This window comes from Scyliorhinus canicula, chromosome 6 (assembly GCF_902713615.1).
Source record: "Scyliorhinus canicula chromosome 6, sScyCan1.1, whole genome shotgun sequence".
Lineage (NCBI taxonomy): Eukaryota > Metazoa > Chordata > Chondrichthyes > Carcharhiniformes > Scyliorhinidae > Scyliorhinus > Scyliorhinus canicula.
Genome location: NC_052151.1, coordinates 186,433,401 through 186,459,655, shown reverse-complemented (window position 1 = coordinate 186,459,655; position 26,255 = coordinate 186,433,401). Strand labels below are relative to the sequence as shown.

Below are 26,255 nucleotides of genomic sequence, written 5' to 3'. Positions count from 1 at the left end.
CACTGTAAGCCGTTGTCAACCAAGATACCACCCCTATCACTCCCAAACCCCCGATGCCTAATTGATAGCTCAACCTCAACCCCAGTTATCCCCTCCCATCACATTTCCGGATCACCGTTCCCTCACTCCTTGTCTTTGTTGGTCACCCCCTGCACCAAGTATCACAAAACTATCCCAATTTCCCAGATCACTGCACCTTACAAGTCCTCGATCCTCCCATGGACCTTCCCCTTTTGTTCTTCCTCCCCTTCGCTCATTTTGATAACATATAGCCCATAACAGTTCTACCCTCCTTCAGTTCCGAAGAATAGTCAAATGGGACTCAAAACGTTAACCGGGCTTTTCTCTTCACAGATGCTGACATGGCTGCTGAATATTTCCAGCATTTTCTGTTCTTATTTCTTGCTAGTCCCATGTGTATTGCCGGCAGCAGCTCTACCAGCAAGCAGCCTGGAGACATCTAGGCTTATCCATTTCATGAATTCCAGGCCTGAGAGCCAATATGGGGTGAGGCTCGGGCCTACTAATTTTGCCGTAGGAATAAATCCCTTATAATTCAGCTTGTGTAGTTTCTTGAGTCAAAGGAAGGACAAGAAGCTTAGAACTGGCAAAAGCATAGTCAAAGAAGGGTAAGAGGCATTCTAGGCCCACATCTTAATGTCTGGTTCATTAACACTGAGAACAGCCATCCCTGGGCTGATCTGCAACAATTCATCTCTGGAATTTTTTTTTTTTAATTTTGGAGTACCCAATTATTTTTTTATTTTCCAATTAGAGGGCAATTTCACATAGTCAATCCACCTAACCTGCACATCTTTAGGTTGTGGTGGTGAAACCCAGGCAGATATGGGGAGAATGTGCAAACTCCACACGGACAGCGACCCAGGGCCGGGATTCGAACCCAAGTCCTCAGCGCCGCAGTCCCAGTGCTAACCACTGCACCGTATGCCGCCCATATTCACCTCTCGAATGACGACTATATTTCTACAGACCTATAGTTCTCAAATTGCACGTGCTACAGTGGACATTTCATAAAAAGTACGCTATAACAATAATCGGCCAAGGTCAATGCTCGATATCAAATATCAAACCATCGTCACGTATTCCGGTAACAGACCAAATTCCTTTTGTATTAAACTGGTGCAGAGGTACTGTCGGATTCTATAGTTTCTCTTCCAGCCAGATAACAAACTAAACATGTCTGAGTGCCTCAAATTAGCAGTCGACAGAAGTAGATTAAACCTCACTGCTGTTGAAGTATGTGGAAACATCAGGCCTTATTTTTTTTTTGTTCTCAAATTAATCTGCCACAAATATCTGGAATTAAATTGATTCACGGGATCAAGGAAGATGTACAAATAATTGAATCAAACTCATTCAGTAGTACAAGCTACAAAATTGCACCTGACATAAGCAGGAGTGATTGTGCGGTTTGACCTAATTTGCAGAGTTGAATCAGTCAAGGAAGGGCAGGAAACCAATTTGCACATGCCGTTTTGAGTGTAAAACGATAGCTAACTGTGAAATGACCCTTCGACTCGAGTGGTTTTAAGTAGCAATAACAATAACAGCAAACGGCACAGCCATTTACTCTTGATTTATGTGGAATGACTATCCACAGAAACGTACAGTAAACAACAGGAGGCCGTTTGGCCCATCTGGCTGGTGCTGTCTCTGTGAAAGAGCTAGCCAGTTAGTTCCACTCCTCCAGTCTTTCCCCAAAGCCCAGCCACCATTATCCTTTCCGAATTTACAGATCCCAGTTCACTTTCGAAAGTTTCTCCTGAAGCCGCTGCTCTTCCAGCAGTGTGTTCCGAACAAAATAACAGGAATTGTGTTATTTATTCCCATTTCTCCTCGTCACTGCATACACAACTTCCATTATTCTATCCAAGACTTTCAGCTGCGATATCTTTAATGACCAAGGGAGCCAACGGTAAGCAGCAAAAGATTTATTTTATTATTAACAATAACCTACCCAGGGCAGTAACTATCCACAATCACAGTCCCCATTGGGACAACCAATATTCCGGCCCCTGCTTGGGCCGTCTTTTATTTTCAGCTCTAACGGGCTCCAGCTGGGTGGCTTCCACCCCCTACCTGGGAAGCTCGTACTCCATGAGCCTCGCGGGGAGATCGTTAATGGTTTCCCCGTGAACCTAGTGGGGGGTTATGACAACCCCCCCCCCAAAGTCCAAAGGGATTACCGTCATCAGCGCCGCTTTGCCCGAAGCTGATCCTCGGCCTGCAGCTGGTTTGGGATGGACCGTGTATATTGGGTTGTTGACCGCTTTTTTCTGGCCAATCTCCGGAGGGCCATTGCCAGAACGTTGGGCCCGGACGTGACATCCTTCATCTGAGAGGACTCTTCTGTATCCATATCCGAACCAGAGTCATCTTCTTCCTGCTGGTCCGGTTGATGGGTTATAGCCGGTCGGATCCCCTGGCTGAGGGCTGGTTTTTGGCATGGCAGAGGCGTCAATGTTGTCAGCTGGGCATTGTGTAGCACGGGATCCCCCTTCTTGAGGTGGTCCATATATTTTCATTGGACTTTCCCTTGGATATTGACTTTATTGGAGACCAATCCCATTCTCTCTGTCATGATTCGATGGAGCCAGAGTTGCGGGCATCGACCCTGGCGACTAACGGTGAAGGTGCCACTTCTGTGTTTCTTGCTGCACTTCCACTTTCCCACCTAGGTTTGGAATGTCCGGGGGTCCTAAACCTATGGCCTATCAGCAGTTCTGCTGCTGCTACCCCTGACGTCACGTACAGCGTCGTCCAGTAGTTAAAAAGGATTCATACATTCTCCCCGTGTCTGCATGGGTCTCACTTCCACATGTCAAAGGTGTACAGGGTAGGTGGATTGGCCACGCTAAATTGCCCCATAATTGGAAAAAAAAAGAATTGGGTACTCTAAATTTATAAAATGACGCATTGAAAAAAAGGATTCGGCCCTTTCTGCCAGGCCGTTAGATGAGGGATGGTACGAGGCAGTTCTGATGTGCCGGATGCCATTCCTTTTTCTGAATGTGGCAAACTCCTCGCTCGCGAATGGTGTCCCATTGTCCATCACCAAGTCTTCAGAGATCCCACTGAGTGAGCAACTCAACTTCTCGACGGTGGCCCATGACAACTTTGAGGCCATTTTATAAACGTCAAGCCATTTTGAGTGGGTGTCCACAATAATGAAGAACATGGATCCCATGGAAGACCCTGCAAACTCGGCCTGCAGTCTCACCCATAGACATCCTGGCCATTCCCAGGGATGAAGGGAGGGTGGCAGCAGGAGCATTTGGTTCTCCAGAACTGCGGAAGACACTCTGTATGTCTCTATTGATTCCAGGCCACCGGACATAGCTCCAAGCCTGCATCTTCATCTTTGAGGTGCCTGGGTGACCACCGTGTAGATCCCGCAGGGAGGACTCCTGACCCTGAGGTGGGATGACCACGCGACCTCCCCACAGTATGATACCATCCTCCACCCTTAGTTCTCGGAGTATCTGGGAATATCACTGTAAGGCTATTGAGGGAATCCCCTGTAATCCACTATTTAAAAGCATGTGGCGGAGCTTTGCTAGCTTAGGATCCCGCTGAGTCCTTGTTCGAATCTGAACAGCCATCACCAGCAAGTTTTCCATAAAATTGAGGGTTGCTACCACTTCACCCGCCACTGGGGATGACTAAGGGCATCAGTATGGCACCCAGACAGTGTTGGAACACTCATACACTGCTAAGCATTATGCTGACACATTATTATTATTCCTGTGCATGACCACACAGAAACAGGCCATTCAGTCCAACCTGGCCTATGCTGTCCTTTATGCTCCGCATGAGCCTCCTCCAACCTCTTTTCATCTCACGCTATCAGCATATCTCCCTCAGGCACATATCTAGCTTCCCCTTAACTCACCTCAACCACTCCCTGTCGTAGCAAGTTCCACATTCCAGCCACTCTCCAGATAAAGACGTTTCGCTTGACTTCCCTATTCAATTTATTATTGACTGCCTTAGATTTATGACCCCAGGTTATGGACTCCACACAAGTGTAAACACCTTCTGTCTGTCCACCCTAGATCGCCCCCTACATGGCAGAAGATATTAAGGTGACCACAGCCGTTGGCTCACCAAAACAACACAGTCCTGAGTCCTCGCTAAAGAGTATTCAGGCTCTGATTTCATGTGTTATTGCCCTTCTCTTTTTGCAGAGATGTCCATCATCATTCCAGGTCCTGGAAAGTCTCCAATGGTCAGACCAACTTGCCACAGGAGGGATGACCATAGTACCTCCATTGGAAGTGGAACCAAAAGAACTTGATCGAGTTTTTTGAGGAGGTGACAAAGATGATTGATGAGGGGAAGGCAGTGGATGTTGTTTACACGGACTTCAGTAAAGCCTTAATTTGCCAGTTTTTATACTCGATACCCCGTCCAATGAAGGCAAGCATTCCGTATGCTTTATTAACTACCTTTCATGGCAGACTGGTACAAAAGGTGAAGTCACACGGGATCAGAGGTGAGCTGGTGAGATGGATACAGAACTGGCTCGGTCACAGAAGGCAAAGGGTAGCAGTAGAAGGGTGTTTTTCTGAAAGGAATGTTATGACTAGTGGTGTTCCACAGGGATCTGTGCTTGGGCCTCTGTTGTTTGTAGTGTGCATAAATGATTTGGAGGAAAATTTAGCCAGTCGGATTAATAGGTTCACGGATGACACCAAGGTTGGAGGAGCGGCAGGTAGTATTGACGATTGCCCGAAGGTACAGCAGGACATAGATAGATATAGATATAGAACAGTACAGCACAGAACAGGCCCTTCGGCCCTCGATGTTGTGCCGAGCAATGATCACCCTAATCAAACCCACGTATCCCAACAACCCCCCCCCTTAACCTTACTTTTTAGGACACTATGGGCAATTTAGCATTACCAATCCACCTAACCCGCACATCTTTGGACTGTGGGAGGAAACTGGAGCACCCGGAGGAAACCCACGCACACACGGGGAGGACGTGCAGACTCCGCACAGACAGTGACCCAGCCGGGAACCGAACCTGGGACCCTGGAGCTGTGAAGCATTTATGCTAACCACTATGCTACCGTGCTGATAGGTTGGAGACTTGGGCAGAGAAATGGCAAATGGCGTTTAATTCGGACAAATGTGAGGTAATGCATTCTGGTAGGTCTACCATAGAGGGGAAATATACCGTAAATGGCAAAACTCTTAGGAATATAGAAAGCCAGAGAGATCGCGGTGTGCACATCCATAGACCTTTGAAGGTGGCAACACAGGTGGGCAAGGTAGTTAAGAAAGCATACGGAATGCTTGCCTTCATTGGATGGGGCATTGAGTAGAAAAACTGGCAAATCATGCTACAGTTGTGTAGAAGATTGGTAAGGCCGCACTTGGAATATTGCGCACAATTCTGGTCGCCACACTACTGGAAGGATGTGGAGGCTTTGGAAGAGGGTGCAGAGGGGGTTTACCAGGATGTTACCTGGTCTGGCGGGTGTTAGTTATGTGGAGAGGCTGAATAGACTCGGACTGTTTTCATTAGAAAGGTGGAGGTTGAGGGGTGACCTGATAGAGGTCTACAAGATTATGAGGGGAATGGGTAGAGTGGATGGACAGGCACTCTTTCCCAGGGTGGAGGGGTCAGTCACCAGGGGGCATAGGTTTACGGTCCGTGGGGCAAAGTTTAGAGGAGATGTGCGAGGCAGGTTTTATACAGAGAGGGTGGTGAGTGCCTTGAACACATTGCCAGGGGAGGTTGTGGAAGCAGATACATTAACGGTGTTCAAAAGGCATCTTGACAACACAGGGGCTGTTTAGCACAGGGCTAAATAGCTGGCTTTGAAAGCAGACCAAGGCAGGCCAGCAGCACGGTTCAATTCCCGTACCAGCCTCCCCGAACAGGCGCCGGAATGTGGCGACTAGGGGCTTTCCCCAGTAACTTCATTTGAAGCCTACTTGTGACAATAAGCGATTTTCATTTCATTTCATTCATTTTTCACATGGATAGAATGGGTATAGAGGGATACGGCACAAGGAAGTGCTAAGGAGTTTGGCAAAGGTTGGTACCATGACCGATACAGGTTTGGATGGCCGAAGGGCCTGTTCCTGTGTTGTATTGTTCTTTGTTCAGTCTGAGGAGCCTCTACCTCCAACTATGATTAAGGTACAGTTGGAAGACGCACCAACTATGGTGAGCACATGGTGCCAGCCAATGTACCAGAACCACAAGGGATGCTGGAACCTCATAGCAGTCTCACACATCAACAATGAAAAACAGAGACTGCTCCTCAATCTTCTTCTTACCACTGGAACGCCCTTCCTCAGCCTCGGAGCATATCCTGGTGGCCCAAACAAAAAAAGAAGAGAAAAAACACCAGCAAGTAGATGAATACCAGTTTTGTAAGCCTGCCAGAAACTATCAAGAACCACAACAACCGTCTACCAGCAAACTAACCAGCAGACCCAACCATACCCAAAACACCAGAGCCAACAACAAGAACAAGAATCTACCACACTCCCAATGGAACCTTGAACAAGATGTGGAAAGGTTATAAGGTCTCCAGACGGTCTGAATCTCTAACTTTAAGAACTTGGAGAGGGGGGAGGTGGGACAGCCAATTGCTGTTAATGTTTTGGAATAATGCTAGAATTTCATTAAGGTAAGTGAACAAAACTCATTTCTGGAACCCACCTCTTCATTCACCTGAGGAAGGAGATGTGCTCCGAAAGCTAGTGATTCGAAACAAACCTGTTGGACTTTTGTGGTGAATGTAACTTAGTAATTCACACTGTATTTACCAATACCCTTGTAAGTGCAGTAGCGTTATCCGGCCACTAGGGGGCGTAGCTCTGGGAATGCTCAGGAGTTTGTACAGGGCTCCACCCTTGCCTCTGCCCACGACTCCTCCCCCTGGACTACTGTATAAATACCCTTGTCCCGAGCCAGCCTGTAGTTCATCGAGAGTTCAACGGGTAACAGGCTGGCTCTGTAGTAAGTAGATTAAAACCGCTGTTCATATCTTAAAGCACGTGTCTCGTGAATTGATGGTCTCATCAGCTTTAACCTGGTGTTGTAAGACTTCTTACTATGAATCTGCTATGCACAGCTGTCTGAGACAGATTCTCCGCATCAACTGGGAGGAAAGACGGACTAACATCAGTGTCCTTGATGAAGCCAAGAGCACCAGCACGGAGGCCATGGCCATCCAAAGCTAACTCCATTGGGCTGGCGCTGTGCTTAGGATGTCAGAGTCCTGACTGCCAAAATAAATCTTCTTCGCCCAACTCAAGGGAGGCTCCCAAACAAAAGAAGGACAAAGGAAGCACCTTCAAAGACACCCTGGAGGCTTACCTCAGGAAAGGTGGGTGGCATGGTAGCACAGTGGTTAGCACAGTTGCTTCACAGCTCCAGGGTCCCAGGTTTGATTCCTGGCTTGGGTCATTGTCTGCGTGGGTCTCCTCCAGGTGCTCCAGGCACTATCCTCCAACAGCCCAAAGATGTGCAGGTTTGGTGGATTGGCCGTGCGTCCAAAAAAAAGGTTAGGTGGGGTTACTGGATTACAGGGATAGGCTGGAGGCATGGGCTTAGGTAGGGTGCTCTTTCCAAGGGCTAGTTGAGACTCGATGGGCCGAATGGCCTCCTATGTAAATTCTATGATTCTAAATGCAACATCGACGCCAACAGCTGGGTGACCCTTACTCAAATAAGACCTACTGGGAGGGATCTCCTGATTGAAGGGACACACTTCTTTGACAACACCCAATGGCAAGGGAAGGCCCGGAAAAGGAGCCTGCAAAAGGAATACCAGCGATCCTGAATCCGAGGGCCAATCCCACCTCCTGAAAATACCTGCCAAGTGTGCAGCCAGAGCTGTAGGCCTAGGATCAGGCTCTTCAGCCACGCAAGGACCACAGATCCCATGGGCCGTTAGCGACTGATCGCTGAAGAAGGAGAAGAACCTTGGGCCGGATTCTCCAACCCCCCACCGGGTGGGAGAATCGCCGGGGGTCGGCGTGAATCCCGCTCCCGCCGTCCTCCTAATTCTCCCGCCCTCCCCAAAACCGGCCCGGCGTGAGTGACGCCGCCCGCCTTGGAGAATAGCGGGGTCCGGTGTCGGGGCTGCCCGAAATCTCCGGCCCACGATGGGCCGAAGTCCCACCCATCTGTTGCCAGTGACGCCGGTGTAAATTAGAGTAGGTCCCTTACCGGTGGAACCTGGCGGCGCGGGTGGGCTCCGGGGTTCTTGGGGGGGGCGCAGGGGGATCTGGCCCCGGGAGGTGCCGCCATGGTGGCCTGGCCCGCAATCGGGGCCCACCGATCCGCGGGCGGGCCCGTACCGTGGGGGCACTCAATTGTTCTGCACTGGAGGCTGTGGTCCTCCGCCATTTCCGGTTCGGATGTGAATCCCTCTGCGCATGCGCGGGGATGACGCCAGCACGCGCTGGCGTTCCCATGCGTGCGCTGACTCGGGCAGGCCAGCAGAGGCCCTTCGGTGCTGGTTGGCGTGGCGCCAGCCCCCTATCCCGCCGGCCGGCGGGGCGCCAACCACACCAAGGCGTGCCTAGCCCCTGAAGGTGAAATTAAAACTAGAACTTTGGAATACCTTAATACTCAGAAATAAGGAAATCTAAAAAAACAGATGATTCAGCTCCCGTGCAAACCAGGAATATTAATAGACTGGCCAGTTTTCAAAGTGAAATATATTATTGTGTTCTCCATAAGCTTTTGTACCTTTGGGGCGACCAGATTCCGGAGTGGTTCACGCCACTCAGTCCGGCCCGGACCCCCCCGCCCCACTGGTCAATGACCAAATATATTTGGCGGGATTCTCTGACCCTCTGCGCTAGAATCGCGCCAGCGCGAGTGTGGAGAATAGTCGTTCACGCCTGAAATCCGGCGCAACGGTGCTTCCGCGATTCTCTGCAGACTCGCCAGTCGTGCGTGGTCGACGCAGCGCCGGTCGGGGGTCATTGGAAGAGGCCCCCGCGGCGATTCTCCGCATTCGACCGGCCGAGTTCCTGCCGTTGTGGTTCACATCTGGTACCACCCGGCGGGACCTGGGACCCGCGTCCATGGTGGCGGTCCTGGTCGGGGGGGGGGGGGGGGGGGCAGGGGGTATCTGACACCGGGGGGACTCAGCGGTGGCCAGGCCCGCAATCGGGGGCCATTGATCGGCGGGCCTTTGAGATCTGGGAGGGACCTACCTCCCTCCGCCTGGGCCTGCTGCGTGGGTCCGCCATGTTGGCAGGATCTGCGCCGAAGAGGGCCACCGCGCGTATGCACGGACCGCTTGTGGCCGCCGTGGCGCATGCACGACCACGCGGGCTGGACAGCAGGGCCCTGCCGGCAGCCAGAGCGGCGGGACGCAGACCGGGGTTCTGCTAGCCCCCTGGAAAACGGGGAATCACTCCGGAATTTTGAAGAAAAAGTCCGGAGTGATTCTCGCCAGTTTTCCGGCGGGCGTGGGGACTTAGTCCCAAAAGGGAGAATCCCGGCCATTATGTCTACCACTGACCCTAATTTATGCTTTATGTTGCTTCTTCAAGGAATTCAGTAAGGTTAATCAAGCATTACTTTCCCTTTTGAAACCTGCACTGACAAATCTTTATTATACTTTCTGATTCTCCCTCCTTACCTCTCACATCTTTGAATAAAAATTCCATTATCTTTCCCACCACTGACGTTAGCCCATATAGTTCCTTTGACTTATTCTACAGTCTTTTAAAATATAGAAATAACTTTAATGGTCTGCCAGTCTTCTGACACCATTCGCTGCTCCAATGAATATTTATATATATGTAATAGTGTTTCTGCAATCTCTTCCCTCACATCTTTTAATATGCAGGGATGTAATCCACCCAGACTAATGGTTTTATCCTCTCTAAGTTTAATTAGTTTATTAATGAACTTATCCTTTCCATGTTAAATCTCTTTATGTGCTTTTTGATCTCTTCTTCTTATGTCACACCCACTTTGTTAGTTTCCCTGGTAAATGTTGACAGAAAATAACAATTCAATATTTATGCCATTTTGCGGCCACAACCTGTGAGTTTATCATGTGCATCACTGTAATGCTACAGTCTCAACCTGATGCAGGGGATGAAGATGTCTCTCTCTCTCACTACCTCATGGCAAATGCTAACATTTTAAAAACTGAATAAATACACTTTTTGAAATGGCTGAAGCTATGTCTGTCTGTTACCCTTGAACAGAGCCAATATGATAGTTTGGCATTAATTGGTGTCATGTCAAAGTACCTTTAAGAAATAGGGATTTATAAAATAGCTGTAGTGGATGTACCTTTAAGAAATGGGTGTTTATCAGTGATATCAGAGTGTGGGTGGAGCTGGGCTGTCTGTCTGCTTTTACTTTCACTTTGGACTTGCAGCTACAGGGTGTGTTTAGTTTTGGTTTAGATTAGGAGAAGCTGCAGTCACAGCAAGATGTGTATGAACCTCTGTAAGCTTATGAATGTTCATTTGGTGATTTCAAAGTGGTAACTGTTCTCAGTAGTGAAGTTAAACCTGATGTCTTTCTGTAAAACGGGTTCTTTTAGTCTTATGGGTGTTGCAAGGAAAAATTAAGAGTTACTTACAGAGTACTGTATTCTTTGGGGGATTTATTGGTGTTAATAGTTGTTAAGGTGTTTACTGTGAGTTTATAAAGCGTGAACTGGTTTCATAAATAAACTTGTTTTAATTTAAAAGAACTGTAGAGTTCTGTTGCATCATACCTATAAAGTAGGCCCATGTGTTCCCCATAACCACAATCTATTAAAAGTTGTGGGTAAGGTGAACTCCATGATACACTTTGGGGTTCTCTAAACCCTGGCCCATAACATTGACACCTTTCTATCTCTGAAGAGACCCTAATGATCTGGTCTGGGCTGCAAAGACCTCATTCAAAGGGAACTATACAACGGCCATCTACATTTCATGAGCCAGGTTCGGCTATCTGGAGTAGGGACAAAGGATCCCGCAGCCTCTCATTCAAGGCGTATTGGTTGTGCTATTAACAAACTTAGGGATCTAGACAATGGGGTACACACTACCTGACAAAGCCAGAGTGGAGAGGTAGGTGTCATGTCACATGACTCCCTAGATAGTGGAACCTGCAATATTGGCCTGTAGTACAAAACAAATTCAGTCGGCCATCTTTCCGTCTGCTTAGCAACAGCACAGAAAATGAGCGCTCACCAGGCTGAATCCCGAGCCCCATCTATACTGTTTTGACAAGAACACCTGCCCCAGCACCCATAAGGCTGATTCATCGCTGCATGGACGTCAATACTACTAGAAAAGTGAAATACCCTCCATCAGTTCACCCTGCTGACCTCTGTGAAGGAACGTACTGTTCTGGACTGTGATTTTGGTCTCTGGGCACACGTGAAATAATAATTCTTTTCTCTGTGGTCTTTACCCTGTAAATCTTTCTTTCTCTATCCCTCTTTCAATACATGAGTGTTCAGGGAGCGGCTTTCCCTCCCATGTTTTGAGTGCGTGCAAATAAACGATGCCTCTAAATTCATCCTATCTCGTTTGCTGTGGGGTTATTGACGGAAAATTACAGAAACTGAAGGGTTAAGAGACACGCCACCGTTTATAAAGGGGGAAGCAATCAAAAACATCTTTCTGTTTACAGGCAGGCGAAGAGGCAAAATCAGGGCTGATTTGATTAACCACCTTCCTGCCTGGAGCACTGGTTTATTTACGTGTTTGCAGAATGCTTTGCTTTTTTAATACTCTTTGATAATTTAATATTGCAGATCCTCTTTGCTTTCCGTTTCCAGAGTGCTTTCCAAACCACTTTGTATTCCTTTCGCTAACCTCTCCTCTTATTAAATGGCTGATGCCTATTTTCTTTCATCTCAGTTTTATGTTTATCACTTTATTCATACAGGTTGTTTCATTATTGGCGAGTTTGTTCTTGGCTTTTAGCAGAATGCGTTGCAGCCAAATTCCTGTAACCATTTATTTTCAATATTTCCTATCTGTTCGCCTGTAAATATTTTTTCCAGTTTACCTTCCCTGGTTCCATTCAAATCCCTTCAAATTTAGATTATTTCCAATCTACTCATTTGGATTTTTGCTTTTTGTCTTGACTTTCTTTTGTCTGTTGGTTTTTCCTTATTTATTTCTCAATCTTGATCTTAAATCTTATTAAGCGTAATCATTCTTGCCTTCATGCCCGCCAACAGCACGGTAGCACAAGTGGATAGCACTGTGGCTTCACAGCGCTAGGGTCCCAGGTTCGATTCCCTGCTGGGTCACTGTCTGTGCAGAGTCTGCACGTTCTCCCCGTATCTGCGTGGGTTTCCTCCGGGTGCTCCGGTTTCCTCCCACAGTACAAAGACGTGCAGGTTAGGTGGATTGGCCATGCTAAATTGCCCTTAGTGACCAAAAAGGTTAGGTGGGGTTATTGGGTTACAGAGAGAGGGTGGAAGTGATAGCTTAAGTGGGTCGGTGCAGACTTGATGGGCCAAATGGCCTCCTTCTGCACTGTATGTTCTATGTTCTGTATGTTCTATGTTCTAACACTCACTTCTCTTCATTGTGATCCTGATTTGCACAGCACCCAGAAAGGTGTCAGGTTCAATCTTTTATCGATGCAGAGCTAATTGGTCTTGTATTGTAGAAACAGAAATGCTGGAGCTGGACTCAATCCCCGCTTTCGGAAGTGCCACCTTTCGGATGAGATGGTTGTTGTGTTTGGTCTCTTGTACTTTATGAAGTGACTCGCCAAACACTTCGATTTGTCAAACCCAGATCCTGTTATTGTGCCTCATGTGGTAAGATGGCAATCTGACACAGAGCACGTTATCATGGAGTTTTGCTACTCCTAGCACTCATCAATTACATGTATGTCTTATTACCCTCTCAATCTTCTTCTGAAGATGGCCGGATGTGTCTTCCTTTATATTCGGGTCCCAGGTCATATGACCTTTGTCTGGAGACTGCATGGTGTGCCTGTACCGCCACCTGCTGGTTGGAGGTCACACACCACCCAACTATGATAAAGCCCAAAGGCATATCACCAGTATGGTAACCTCCCAGGCGCATGTAAAAAACAAATCCCACGACACTATCCTGAAGAAAAGCGTATGGCTTGTACCTAAGATACAGCGTGAACTACGACGTTTAAGCATGCACAAAAAAAACAGAAGGTTAAACGTGGATCTAATAGGGACATTCAAAATTATGTGGAGCTTTGATAGATCAAATAGGGAGAGACTGTTTCCTCAGTGTGTCAGTAGCCAGAGGTCATAGATTGAAAAGAATCGTCAAAAGAACGACAGGGGGGCAGCACTATGGCACAGTGGTTAGAAATGCTGCCTCACGGCGCCGAGGTCCCAGGTTCGATCCCGGCTCTGGGTCACTGTCCGTGTGGAGTTTGCACAGTCTCCCCGTGTTTGCGTGGGTTTCGCCCCCACAACCCAAAAGATGTTTTGCTCCTGAATTGGAAAAAATGAATTGGGTACTCTAAATTGTTTTTTAAAAGAACGACAGGGGCTATGTGGAGAATTATTCTCCACATAGAATTACACGCCACGTGTACCAGAAAGTGTGGCAGAATCAGATTGCTGTCAGGTCCTCTTCTAAGGAAGCATGAAGAATTACTTTGGACATCTTGTACGCTTAGCCTGTGCAACGGGTTCACCCTCTTAAAGCAGGGCCTCTAATCCCAACAGAAAGTATAACTAATTATCTCAGATGTGTCAAAAGACTCTGCCTAACAAATCACAGCAAAACAATGGGAAACTGCACTGCACATGGCAGCAAAGCAAATTCTCCAAGAAATTCAGTGTAGCTCACTGGTAATGGGCACTTCGGAATATTGGCAGTCTTCAAAACAGTGGTTCACAGAATGCTAGAGTCAATTTCCTTGCTTCATCCCTTGTGGGCATGACAAATTAGTTAGCATTTGTACTATATTTCTTCATAAAATCGTCAATCACATCACTGTAGGTAAAATCTTGTACTTTCAATATTGCTGAACTTGTCAAACTCATCGTACTGCGCAAATAACATATCCCTCTTTTCAATACAGAAAGAGAACATTCGCCAGAAGCATTTGTGGCAGGTATTGTTAAAAATATTTTCAGAATGGTTTCGACATTTGGAAACGTTGCCTGCAAACCATCACATACAAGTCTGTACAAAACAGCTGGTGATCTCGAAGCACAGAACTCATCATTATTGGTGAAATGAATGAATTGTTTCACTTCATCTGCAAAACGATTTGTGTCTATGGTGGAATTCACTTAATTTTTTACCACAGTGGCTTTTAGCATTCTCATCCAAACTTCTGTCAAAAGCACGCAAAATAAGTCAAGTTTTCTTCAGAGATTCACTTCTACTCTTCAATTGCACAATTATTGTGTCACAAATAACATTGACGGTTTCAACAATGATCTTTCCTTTTGCATTTAAAGTAATTTTATTGTTTCTAGTTTACTTAAAAAATAACTTCCTGCATCTTGTACGGTTCTCATCGTCAGAGGGACCTGTATTTTCTGTTAATGTTAATTCTGCTTCGACCGAGCTATAGTCATTTCGAACTGCCATGAAAATACTTTTAACTGAGGCTGACAATTCTGCATCATTCAATAAAGTTTTATCAACATTTTGCAGTGATTTTCTGACGCCACTAATTTTTTGAAGTAAATAGTTCCACAAAAGAGGAAAAACAGCAGTCTTGTAACTTTCAAACTCCTCTGCTGAGAACTTTGCTTCAACTTTCACAAGTGGGTTTCTTTGAATTTTATGTGACGACGTCTAATAAGGTTTCCTTTACATCAGCAAAGTTCATTTTCAAAGCCAAAGCAACATTTTCATGAGCGCACCACCTGGTGTCACAAATTCCTCTGACCGCCAAATGTTTTCCATTTGCCTGCTCAAAGCGTGATTTTGACATAGTCCACCAATGCATGGAAAGCGAAAAAAAAAGGCAGACACATTTTGAACAAAGTCAAAAAAATGTACAGCCACTCACAGGATTCAGCAGCAGCATTACAGATTAAGTTCGATGAGTGACTGGAACGTGGGATGAATAATGCACAGGGGCATGCATTGTTCAGTCTTGCTTATAGACCTGAATATTTTTCTGTCATATTAACAGCATTATCAAAGCTCGGCCTATAACAATTTTTGATGTCCAAATGTAAATTCCCAATGATTTCAAAAACAGTTGTCCCTAGACACTCAAAGTGTAGCTGGACAAAACAGAGAGAGCGATCGTTAACTTCACTACCGCTGGTCACATATCTTCAAATTAATGTTAATTGGTCCACATGACTCACATCTGGTGTTGAATTAACTATTATGGAATGAGTCGCTCTGCCATTATTGTGAAAAGTCGGCATAGGGTCTGAGCATTAAAAAGTTGGTTTTCCCGGAGCCACAATATTTTTCAAATGCTCTTTGAGAGGCTCATCAAATTCACTGAGATATTCCAGGCAGGTTAAAAAAATTACCTCTTCGAGTTGACAATGATGACTCATCATGCTCTCCGAGAGTTAGTGCCAAAGAAGACAGCAGTTTGACTGTGACAACAACACGCCTCAGCATTTCCTCCAATAAGAAACTGAGCCGATAGCGCAATCAATTCTTTCAGTTAATTTGCATCTTTGAACGAACGCACACACAGCTTTAATATGAGCTTTGGAAGTTTCATGATCAGCGATGTCCCTTCCAACATTTCTCCAGTTAGAATACCCGTCAATGAATCTTCCTTCCCTTTACTCGGATCAGGGAATAATTTGAAAACATTGCAGTTGACTGCTTTAGAGGTTTCTGAAAACATCAACCATTTCCATCACCACGTTTCTTTTCACCCTCAGAAAATGCGACTTATGAACACTTGTAATCTGCTTTGGGCCTCCAACCTCAAACGTTTTTCTCAAATTTTCCATATTACCTATGACTTACGGTTTATATAGTATAAAATATTCTATCATGCCCAGTGGAACAGTTTTGGCCATAAGGCAATGTGTTCAGGGTAGGTTTATTCCTTCACTTCACCAGAAGAATCAGCAATATCCTGTCATTCCATTCCTATTTCCATAATAAGAAGTCTTACAACACCAGGTTAAAGTCCAACAGGTTTGTTTCAAACTCGAGCTTTCGGAGCGCAGCTCCTTCCTCAGGTGAATGGAGAGGTATGTTCCAGAAACATTTATATAGACAAAGTCAGAGATGCCAGACAATGCTTAGAATACGAGCATTTGCAGGTAATCAAATCATTACAGATCCGGTGATAGGGGGTAATCCCAGGTTAAAGAGGTGTGAATTGTCTCAAATCAGGACAGTTGGTAGGATTTTGCAAGTCCAGGCCAGATGGTGGGGGGTGAATGTAATGCGACATGAATCCAAGATCCCGGTTGAGGCCGCACTCATGCGTGCGGAACTTAGCTATGAGTTTTTGCTCGGCAATTCTGCGTTGTCGGGCGTCCTGAAGGCCGCCTTGGAGAACGCTTACCCGGAGATCAGAGGCTGAATGCCCTTGACTGCTGAAGTGTTCCCCAACTGGAAGGGAACATTCATGCCTGGTGATTGTCGCACGATGCCCGTTCATTCGTTGTCGCAGTGTCTGCATGGTCTCGCCAATATACTACGCTTCGGGACATCCTTTCCTGCAGCGTATGAGGTAGACTACATTGGTCGAGTCGCACGAGTATGTGCCGCGTACCTGGTGGGTGGTGTTTCCACGTGTAATGGTGGTATCCATGTTGATGATCTGGCATGTCTTGCAGAGATTGCCCTGGCAGGGTTGTGTGGTGTCGTGGTCGCTGTTCTGAAGGCTGGGTAATTTGCTGCAAACAATGGTCTGTTTGAGGTTGCGCGGTTGTTTGAAGGCAAGTAGTGGGGATGACCTTGGCAAGATGTTCATCTTCATTGATGATGTGTTGAAGGCTGCGAAACAAACCATTTGGACTTTAACCTGGTGTTGTAAGACTTCTTACTGTGCTCACCCCAGTCCAACGCCAGCATCTCCACATCATAATTTCCATAAGATATAGGAGCAGAATTAGGCCACTCGGACAACTAGTCTGCTCCACCATTCAATCATGGCTGATATTTTCTCATCCTCATTCTCCTGCCTTTTCCCCATAACCCCTTATTCAGAGTCCACTTCTTGTTCAACCTTTTCAGGCGATGTGGTTTCTCTGGATATCAGCAAGCCGAGGTCACCAGGTAATTCACCCATACATTTGGTGGATGAGGATGAGTGTACGCTTTGAGCACTGTTCAATACCTCAAACTTTGTAAACTAAAATGACCAAACTATCTTTTTGCCTAGCTTCGTCCTCTTGCCTCTCCTTCAATTTTCGGCAGATTTGATAAACAGATTTATAGTGTCGCTTAAGAAACTGATCTTAAACCAGGCTGGGGACTCGCGATTTTTGGAGTTGCGGTAGAGCCGGGAGTGCAGGAGGCGAAAGAGGCCGGTGTCCTGGCCTTTGCGTCCCTAGTAGCCCGTCGAAGGATTCTGTTACAATGGAAGGATGCAAGGCCCCCAAGCGTGGAGACCTGGATCAGTGACATGGCGGGATTTATAAAATTGGAAAAGGTCAAATTTGCCCTGAGAGGATCAATACAAGGGTTCTATAAACGATGGCAGCCTTTTCTGGACTTCTTGGCTCAGAGATAGGTAACTGGGTCAATAGCAGCAGCAACCCGGGGGGTGGGGGGGGGGGGGGTGCATTATTGTAGTGTTTATTCTGTAACTTTATAGCGTGTTAATTTGCGTTGTTGTTAAAATGCTGGGTTGTTCATGGGGATGGGGCGAATGTATATGATTGTTAATATTATTGTTATTTTCGGTATTTTACTAAGGTGCGTCAATGTTGTATAAAATCAAAATTTCTCAATAAAAATTATTTTTAAAAAAAGAAACTGATCTTAATTTTAATGAAGTTTCTGAAAGAGCAGACCTTTGCACAGTCAATCCCACGTTAATTCAAACTCTGCAAGAATTGGATTCATCTTTTAAGTATGAAGCTGTAACTCTGGATTTCAAGCAACACTGACTCTATTCTTCTGCTGCCCATTCCCCATCACAAACTCTCCCTCCCTCCAAAATGCAACCTAATCATCCCTGTAAGTCTGCAACCCTGGCTAACCCCCCATCTCACACTCGCCTCTCTGGTCTCCCCGCGCCCTCACACTCTTCCACCCCCATCCGCTCACAATCAACCCCAGCCCTCATACTTTCCCATTCTCACAATCGCACTAATCTCACTCACCTCAGGTCTTCAAGGCATCCTCCTGCCTCACTCATCGTCTCGTCATGCTGATAAGGCTTGATTCAGTGCTTAGCCTTGCTATTGCTGGCTGGCCTGCCCTCAGCCCTGAGGAGGATAGGGGGGGACGGTGAGTCGCCCCCTCGCCTGCTCACCCCGCTAGTCGAAGGCTGCTGACCAGTTGCTTCACCGACCCCTCGCTGTTGCTGGCTGGCCTGCCCTCAGCCTTGTGTCCAGAAAGCTTCTGTCTGCTCCCATTTTTGCAAATGTAGAACACAGGATCTGCTGCCTCTGCTTCTCTCCCTCCTCGCCTAGTCACCTCTTCGTCTCTCGCACATGCACATGCCTCAACGTTCGCTCAAAGGGGAACTCGACCAATAAGAAATGAAAAATGAAAATCGCTTACTGTCACGAGTAGGCTTCAATGAAGTTACTGTGAAAAGCCCCTAGTCGCCACATTCCGGCGCCTGTTCGGGGAGCCTGGTACGAGAATCGAACCGTGCTGCCAGCTTGCCTTGGTCTGCCTTCAAAGCCAGCGATTAGCCCAGTGAGCTAAACAGGTAAACAGAGTCTGATGCCGCTCTGCATTGCCTGCTGATAGACTCAAAATGAGGCTATCAGGAAATGCAGAGTTATCCTGTTCTGATTGGTGCCCACAGACACCGTCCTGCGCGCCCCTGCCACATCCCCTTCCCCTCAACCCCCGCCGCCCACCACTGGTCGGGGCCCTCTGCATTGTGTATTTCATTATAAATCTGCCTCTATCTCCAAGCATCCAGCAACTGCCATGTCGGCAAACAAGCTAACCAACCAATCACATTGGAGAATTCGCACAGATAAGATGCAAACTGTGCTGATATTACAGACAGTAAAATAAAGCTTGAGACAGACGCATTAGAAGCTGGAGTATCGTGAACAAACACTTTTTAAACTCATTTTTAAAATGTTTAAAAACAAAGTTTGTATCACAATGGAAAAAATTAACATTGCATAAATGGAAAAGTCAATTCCAAAGACCCCAGAGATTGTTCAGCACCGGTGATGGCTTAACGTACCATTAAAAACCCAATTATATCCCATTAACAAGTATTACTTGTTAGCAGTTTTTAACAGCCATATTACAGTGTAAAAGGAGGTTCTAGTCAGTTCAGTGATTTCTAAAGATTATTGTCTGTGGGGACTTCAACATCACACTCTGTGGAGAGGAGCAGGCGATCACCGAGAACAAGTTGTGGATATCCCTGGTTAACTGGGAATGTGCCAGAGCTATCAGGGTAATGATGGTGAATGCAGACAGTCTGATCATCATTTAAACTGCAAAATGTGAACCCTGTGGTTTAAGGTAACATGCTGCCAAAATCTCCGTTTGGCTCTGAAAATCTGTGCAATCAATCCCAGTTGAATGGCCCATTAGATTGGTTGATTGTACAGAGTTTCAAGTATTGAGTTTTTTAGTCAGAGAATGACGCAGCACAGAAGGCAGATCAAGCCCATTGTGTCTCTGCTAGCTCCCCTTAACCTTCTCTGCTCGAAGGAGCACAACTCCAATTTAGAGAATCAGAATCACAGTATAATACAGCCCTTCAGCCCATCGACTCTGCACCGACATGTGAAAGACACCTGATCTGCCAATCCTAATCCCATTTGCCAGCACTTGGCCCATAGCTTTGAACTTTATGACATGCCAAGAGCTCATCCAGGTACGTTTTGAAGGATGTGAGGCATCCACCCTCTGCCGCCTCTACCGCCCTCCCAGGCAGTGCATTCCAGACCATCACCACCCTCTATGCAAAACGATTCTCCTCCAATTCCCCCCTGAACCTCCTGCCCCTCACCTTGAACTTGACTCCCATCATGTTTAGGAGGAACTTCTTCACCCAAAGGGTTGTGAATCTATGGAATTCCTTGCCCAGTGAAGCAGTTGAGGCTCCTTCATTGCATGTTTTTAAGGTAAAGATAGATAGTTTTTTGAAGAATAAAGGGATTAAGGGTTATGGTGTTCGGGCCGGAAAGTGGAGCTGAGTCCACAAAAGATCAGCCATGATCTAATTGAATGGCGGAGCAGGCTCGAGGGGCCAGATGGCCTACTCCTGCTCCTAGTTCTTATGTTCTTATGTTCTTATGACTGACCCTTCAACTAAAGGGAACAGCTGATCCCTATCCACCCTGTCCATGCCCCTCATGATCTTGTGCACCTCGATCAGGTCTTCGTTCAGTCTTCCCTGCCCCAGCGAAAACAATCCAAGATACTCGACATAACGGAAGTCCCTCATTCATGGATTGATTCTAGCAAATCTCCTCTGCACCCTCTCTAAGGCCTTGACATCCTTCCTAAAGTGTGGTACCCTGAATTGGACATAGCACACTGCCATGTGAACTCCGCTAAGCTCTCAGACAGTGCATTCCAGCTTATAACTCGGCATTAAACAAATTCACCGCGGGTGGGGTTCTCCGATCCCCGGCGGGGTGGGATTCACGCCGCTCCCCAGCCGGGTCAGAGAATCGCCGGGGAGCAGCGTGAATCCCGCCCTGCCGCTCCGTCGCCGGCTGCCAAATTCTCCGGCGCCGGTTTTTCAGCGGGGGCGGGAATTGCATCACGCCAGTCGGGAGCCATTGGTAGTGGCCCCCTCTCCCCCGGCGATTCTTCGCCCCGCATTGGGCCGAGCGGCCGCCCGTTTTCGGCTGGTCTCGCCGGCGTAAATCAAACCAGGTCCGTACCGGCGGGACGTGGCTCTGCGGGTGATCTGCAGAGTCCTCGGGGGGGGAGGGGGGGGGGGGGGAATCTGGCCCCAGGGGGTGCCCCCACGGTGGCCTGGCCCACGATCGGGGCCCACTGATCCGTGGGCTCTTTCCCACCGCGCCGGCTGCTGTCAACCTCCGCCATGTATGGCACGGAGAAGAACCCCCCCCTGCGCATGCGCTGGGATGATGCCAGCACACGCTGGCGCTCCCGCGCATGCGCCAACTAGCGCCGGCAGGTGGAGGCCCTTCAGCGCTGGCTGGCACGGCGGCAACCCCGCCAGCGCAAGGCCTAGCCCCTGAAGGTGCGGAGGATTCTGCACCTTCTGGGCGGCTAGACGCCGGAGTGGTTCACGCCCCGGTACGGCCCGCCCCACCGGGTAGAGGAGAATCGCGCTGCTCATCTTTACACTCTTTCCAAGGCAGGATGGGTCAATCATCCATAACATCACATAGCGGAACAATTGGCACAAGCGTCGCAAGACTGGAGGTAAAAGGAAGCCATATCACAAAAAAAGAAAGTATGAACTTGGACGGCCTCCTGCAAATACTAAGATTGGACCACGCCGTATTCACACAGTGAGAGTTCGTGGCGGAAATAAGAAGTATCGAGCACTAAGGTTGGATGCTGGAAACTTCTCCTGGGGTTCTGAGTGTTACGAGTCCCCCTTGGCCGAAAGAAGGGTGCTAAACTAACTCCTGAAGAAGAAGAAATTCTGAACAAGAAGAGGTCGAAGAAAATTCAGAAGAAATATGATGATCAGAGGAAGAATGCAAAAATCAGTTCACTGCTAGAAGAACAATTCCAGCAGGGAAAACTGCTTGCTTGCATAGCTTCAAGACCTGGCCAATGTGGCAGAGCTGATGGCTACGTCCTTGAAGGAAAGGAGCTGGAATTCTACCTGAGGAAGATCAGAGCAAAGAAGGGCAAATAAACATAGTACTTTAAGGAAAATGTGATTAATAAACCATTTTTCACCAAAAAAAAACCCATCTGGTTCACTAATATCCTTGAGTGAAGGAAATCTCTCTTCCTTTCCTGGTCTGGCCTAAATGTGACTCCAGATCCGCAGCAATGTGGTTGACTCAAATGCCTTTTGGAATAGGCTATAAATGCTGACCCAGCCAGTGACGCCTACATCCCTTGAACGAAAAAAAAAAAATCAAGATATATTTGCTGCATGTCTTCGATGCTCTTTGAAGGCAGCCAACCCCTCTTAAAGGGACGATGTGGAGTGGCTGCAGATAGGAAGGAAGAATTTTGAAGAGGAATTGCTCCAAGACCAAGTGATCATATCTCCGCTGTTGCGTTGAAAATCCTGATCCAGGAGGAGAGACAGAGAGGGGGATCCGGTACCCTCTCTCCTCCCCGCACTGGGCGGATGGAGAAGGAAGACGTTCAGAAGGTCCTTGTACATGAATCACAGAATATTATAATTGCTGAGATCATACCTGGGTGTAGTGGACAGGTTTGGACTTGTGGCTTATGGAAGAACATGTTTGCCTTGTGGGGGAGGGGGAGCAGTGTAACTAATGTTATCAAGACTGATTCCTGGGAAGAAAGGGGAGAGCTTTTGTGGGCCATGGGCTAGATTCTCTGCCATCCCCCCCCCCCCCCCCCCCCCCCCGCCAGTAGCGGAGCCCCCAATGCGGCGCAGAATCAGACATCCAGGGAAAATCGAGGTGACAATGCTCCTGCCCACCCTGCTGGCGGTGAGATCGAGGTTCGCGCCCACACCGGCAGCGGGAGCACCCGATTCTCGGGGTCCGCGTGCTTTTCCGGCTCTCTGGGTCCCGCAAGGCTGTGTGCTCAGTCCTCTACTGTGCTCCCTATACACAAATGACTGTGGGCAAGATTTAACTCCAACTCAAATCTATAAGTTTGCAGATGATATGACTGTGGTGGGTCATATCTCAAATAATGACGAATCAGACGACAGAAGGAAAATTCTTGATTCATGTACACTTGGTGGTTGCATGGTGTACCGAAAACAACCTCCCTTAAATGCTGGAAAGACCAAGGAACTGATCATCGACTTCAGGAAGCGCAGCACCACACACACCCATCTGCATCAATGGCTCCGAAGTGGAGATGGTCGATTGCTTTAAGTTCCTGGGGGTCACCATCACCAACAGTGTGTCCTGGTCCATTCACGTTGATGCAACAGTCAAGAAAGCCCAACAACGTCTCTACTCCCTACGGAAGCTAAAGAAATTTGGCATGTCTGCATCGACTCTCGCAAACGTCTACAGATGTGCCATAGAGAGCATCCTATCCGGCTGCATCCCAGCCTGGTATGGCAACTGCCCAGCCCAAGATGGCAAGAAACTGCAGTATGGTGAACTCAGCCCAACGCATCACACAAGCTGCCACCCCCTCATTGAATCTGAATACACCTCCCACTGCCTCAGGCAGGCAGACAGCATTATCAGAGACCCCTCCCACCCAGGCTTTGCCTTCTCCAGACCCTTCCATCAGGCAGAAGATACAGAAGTCTGAAGACCCGCATATCCAGACATAGGAACAGCTTCTTCCCCACAGCTACAAGATTCAACGACTCTCCCTCAGACTGATCTGTTCCCTGTAAGAACACTATTCACGACGCCCTATGCTGCTCTTGTGTATTTGCTTTGTTTGGCCCTTTGTTCCACGCTAACCAATCTGCTTGTTGATGTACCATTTGTCAATGTTATCTGTTGATTATTGTTGTGTCTACTATCTACGTACTGTGTATGTTCCCTCGGCCACAGAAAAATACTTTTCACTGTACTTAGGCTCATGTGACAATAAATCAAATCAAATCAAGAATTCCATAGTCTGCCCAACAGAGAGTCCCGGCCCATGACTTAATTTCCTGGAGTTTAGAAGACTAAGACTTGATCTCAGTGAAGCATGTAACAAAAGTAGATGTTGAAAGGAGGTTTCTCCTGATTCGAGATGGCAGAACTGAGTGTCAAAGTCAAGGACAGTGTTTTTTAAACTTTTTTGCCGGTGAACTATTTTTACCAACTAGCCAACCTTTGTGACCCACCATTTTCACTTACCTTTAATGTGAAAGGTGAGCCTGCTTACTTGCATTGTTATTCAATGTTACATTTCTGATAATGACTTCAGCTGCATCCGTTGAAAAAAAATGAAGAGTTTTGTCCTCGAACTCGAATGTCTTTGAAGTTTTGAGGGTTTTAAACTTTCATTTGCCAGCGCTTCCCTGCATGTAACATACATGAACTTTGCACCCTGATTAATTACCCTGGCACAATTAATGAACCTATTCTTCGGGTAATCATCTTTATACTGCTTTGTTCCTGTTTTCAGCTTCTTCTTCATGGGTTGTTCACAAGAGGCTCTAGAGTTCACATTAGCATTGCTGGCAAATACAAAATGGAGGAATCTCTCTCTCTCTCTCTCACAATCAGAACACGTGACACGTGCTCTCAGCCATCACTCCTGGTGGGAAGATTCCAGCGATTTTAAAAAAAATCTGCTCCTGGATCAGGAAGGGGCGTTCCGCCCCTCTGGGTTCCAGGCCTGTGCACTGCTGAGGGGGCGCATAAACATGGATCGGCCTGTCATAATATTCAATTGTATATAATGAGATGCAGGCAGGCAGTGATTGACACACAGGATGACCAATGAACACAACACAGAACAACCAATCACCAGACAGGACACCACCACTACAAAGCTCACAGGGCATTAAGACTCCCTCTCTCTCAGGACCCAGCTACTGAGACAGTCAGAGTGCACAAGCTAGTGAGCACTATCACCATGCGGTAGCTAGTAAGTCTGGTCAAGCCAGTAAGAGGTCATCAGTTGGATTAGTAGAGTGTCAACCCACAGCTGAACATGTACAGCAGTCCATAGTTAAATAAAACAGTTTTGGATCATCTCCTGTGTCAGATGTTTGTTTCTAGCTTCCCTGCATCCCGTTGCAGTCAACGTCGAACCAACCTGCCTAACACATCATGGTACCAGAATACTATTAATGCTGCTGAACCTACCTCGAGTGAATCTGCAACGACCAGCAAGCAGCCATCCAGCGAAATGGAAAACATCCATCCTCCTCCGCAGCTCCGCATCTCCGATAACCTCCTTGCCAATTGGAAAATCTTCAAGCACAAGTTCCTCCTGTATATCAAGGCCTCCGACCTCAAGGCAGCATCGGATGCCAGGAAGATTTATTTCGACCGCGGGGCACCACGCCATCTATATCTACAACCCGCTTACGTTTGCCGACGGCGAAGACAAGACGAAGTTCAAGACAATTCTGCTAAAATTCGACAGCCACTGCGACACTGAAGTGAATGAGAGCTTTGAACGGTACATCTTCCAACAGAAGCTTCAGGATAAGGATGAACCTTTTCAGTCCTTCCTGACCCATCTCTGCATCCTGGCGCAGTCACGTAATTATGGCTCGGCGGCTGATTCCATGATCCGGGATCAGATCGTTTTAGGGGTCCACTCCGATTCCCTGCAGCAGCAGCTCCTCAAAAATCAAACAGCTGACCCTCTCCGTCACTATTGAGACGTGCGTAGTCCATGAGCATGCCAAGAATCGTTACTCCCAAATCAGGGTGGCAGAAACGGCAAAACTGGCCTCCCACGAGGCAGAACAGGTGCAGGCCATCGCAAAAATGCAAGGCCTGGGTACCAAGGAGAGTGGCCGTTTCGCGTGTTTTTCCCAGGTTCCTACGCATGCGCGCCATGACCGGGTGGACAACAAGGCCGGAAACCATAATGCGCAGGTGCGTACATCGGCCGACCGCACTGCGCATGTGCGTTCGCGCACGGAACGCGCTGACATCAGCGTTATGACGTGTCCGAATTACGGCTCTGCCCATTTAAAGTGGCAATGTCCAGCCAAAGGATGGCGATGCCCACAGTGTGGGATGCCTGGCCATTACGCAGCCTTCTGCAGGTTCGCTCCACTGATTATCAGCCAGCGATCCCAGACACGGAGCAGAAGTGTCCGCTCGGTACAACAAGACATGCAGGATTCTGATCCCGACAGCCCAACAGACCCCGATGCTGACTGCCTCGAATCTCCATATTGGGTGGGCATCATAACCACACGCGAGCTGGTCTCCACTGCACCTGCAAACCGCCTTTCGATCCTCAGTGTGGATCCCGATGATGAGTGGTGTGCTATCCTCACAATCAACCAGGCTCGCATCCGATTTAAACTGGACACCGGCTCGTCTGCAAACCTCATATCACAGTCAGATCTCGACAGCACCCGTGGCCAACCAAGCATTCTTCCA

General features: G+C 47.6%; 1 pseudogene across 1 annotated transcript; it reads left to right on the top strand.

Annotated features, from left to right (window-relative positions):
- The first annotated feature begins 1,197 nt into the window (after positions 1-1,197).
- LOC119967967 lies at positions 1,198-21,982 on the top strand (annotated as a pseudogene). Its single transcript, XR_005461096.1, has 4 exons — positions 1,198-1,257; positions 4,209-4,322; positions 6,143-6,202; positions 21,450-21,982. The product of XR_005461096.1 is annotated as a 40S ribosomal protein S8-like (transcript).
- The last annotated feature ends 4,273 nt before the right edge of the window (positions 21,983-26,255 follow it).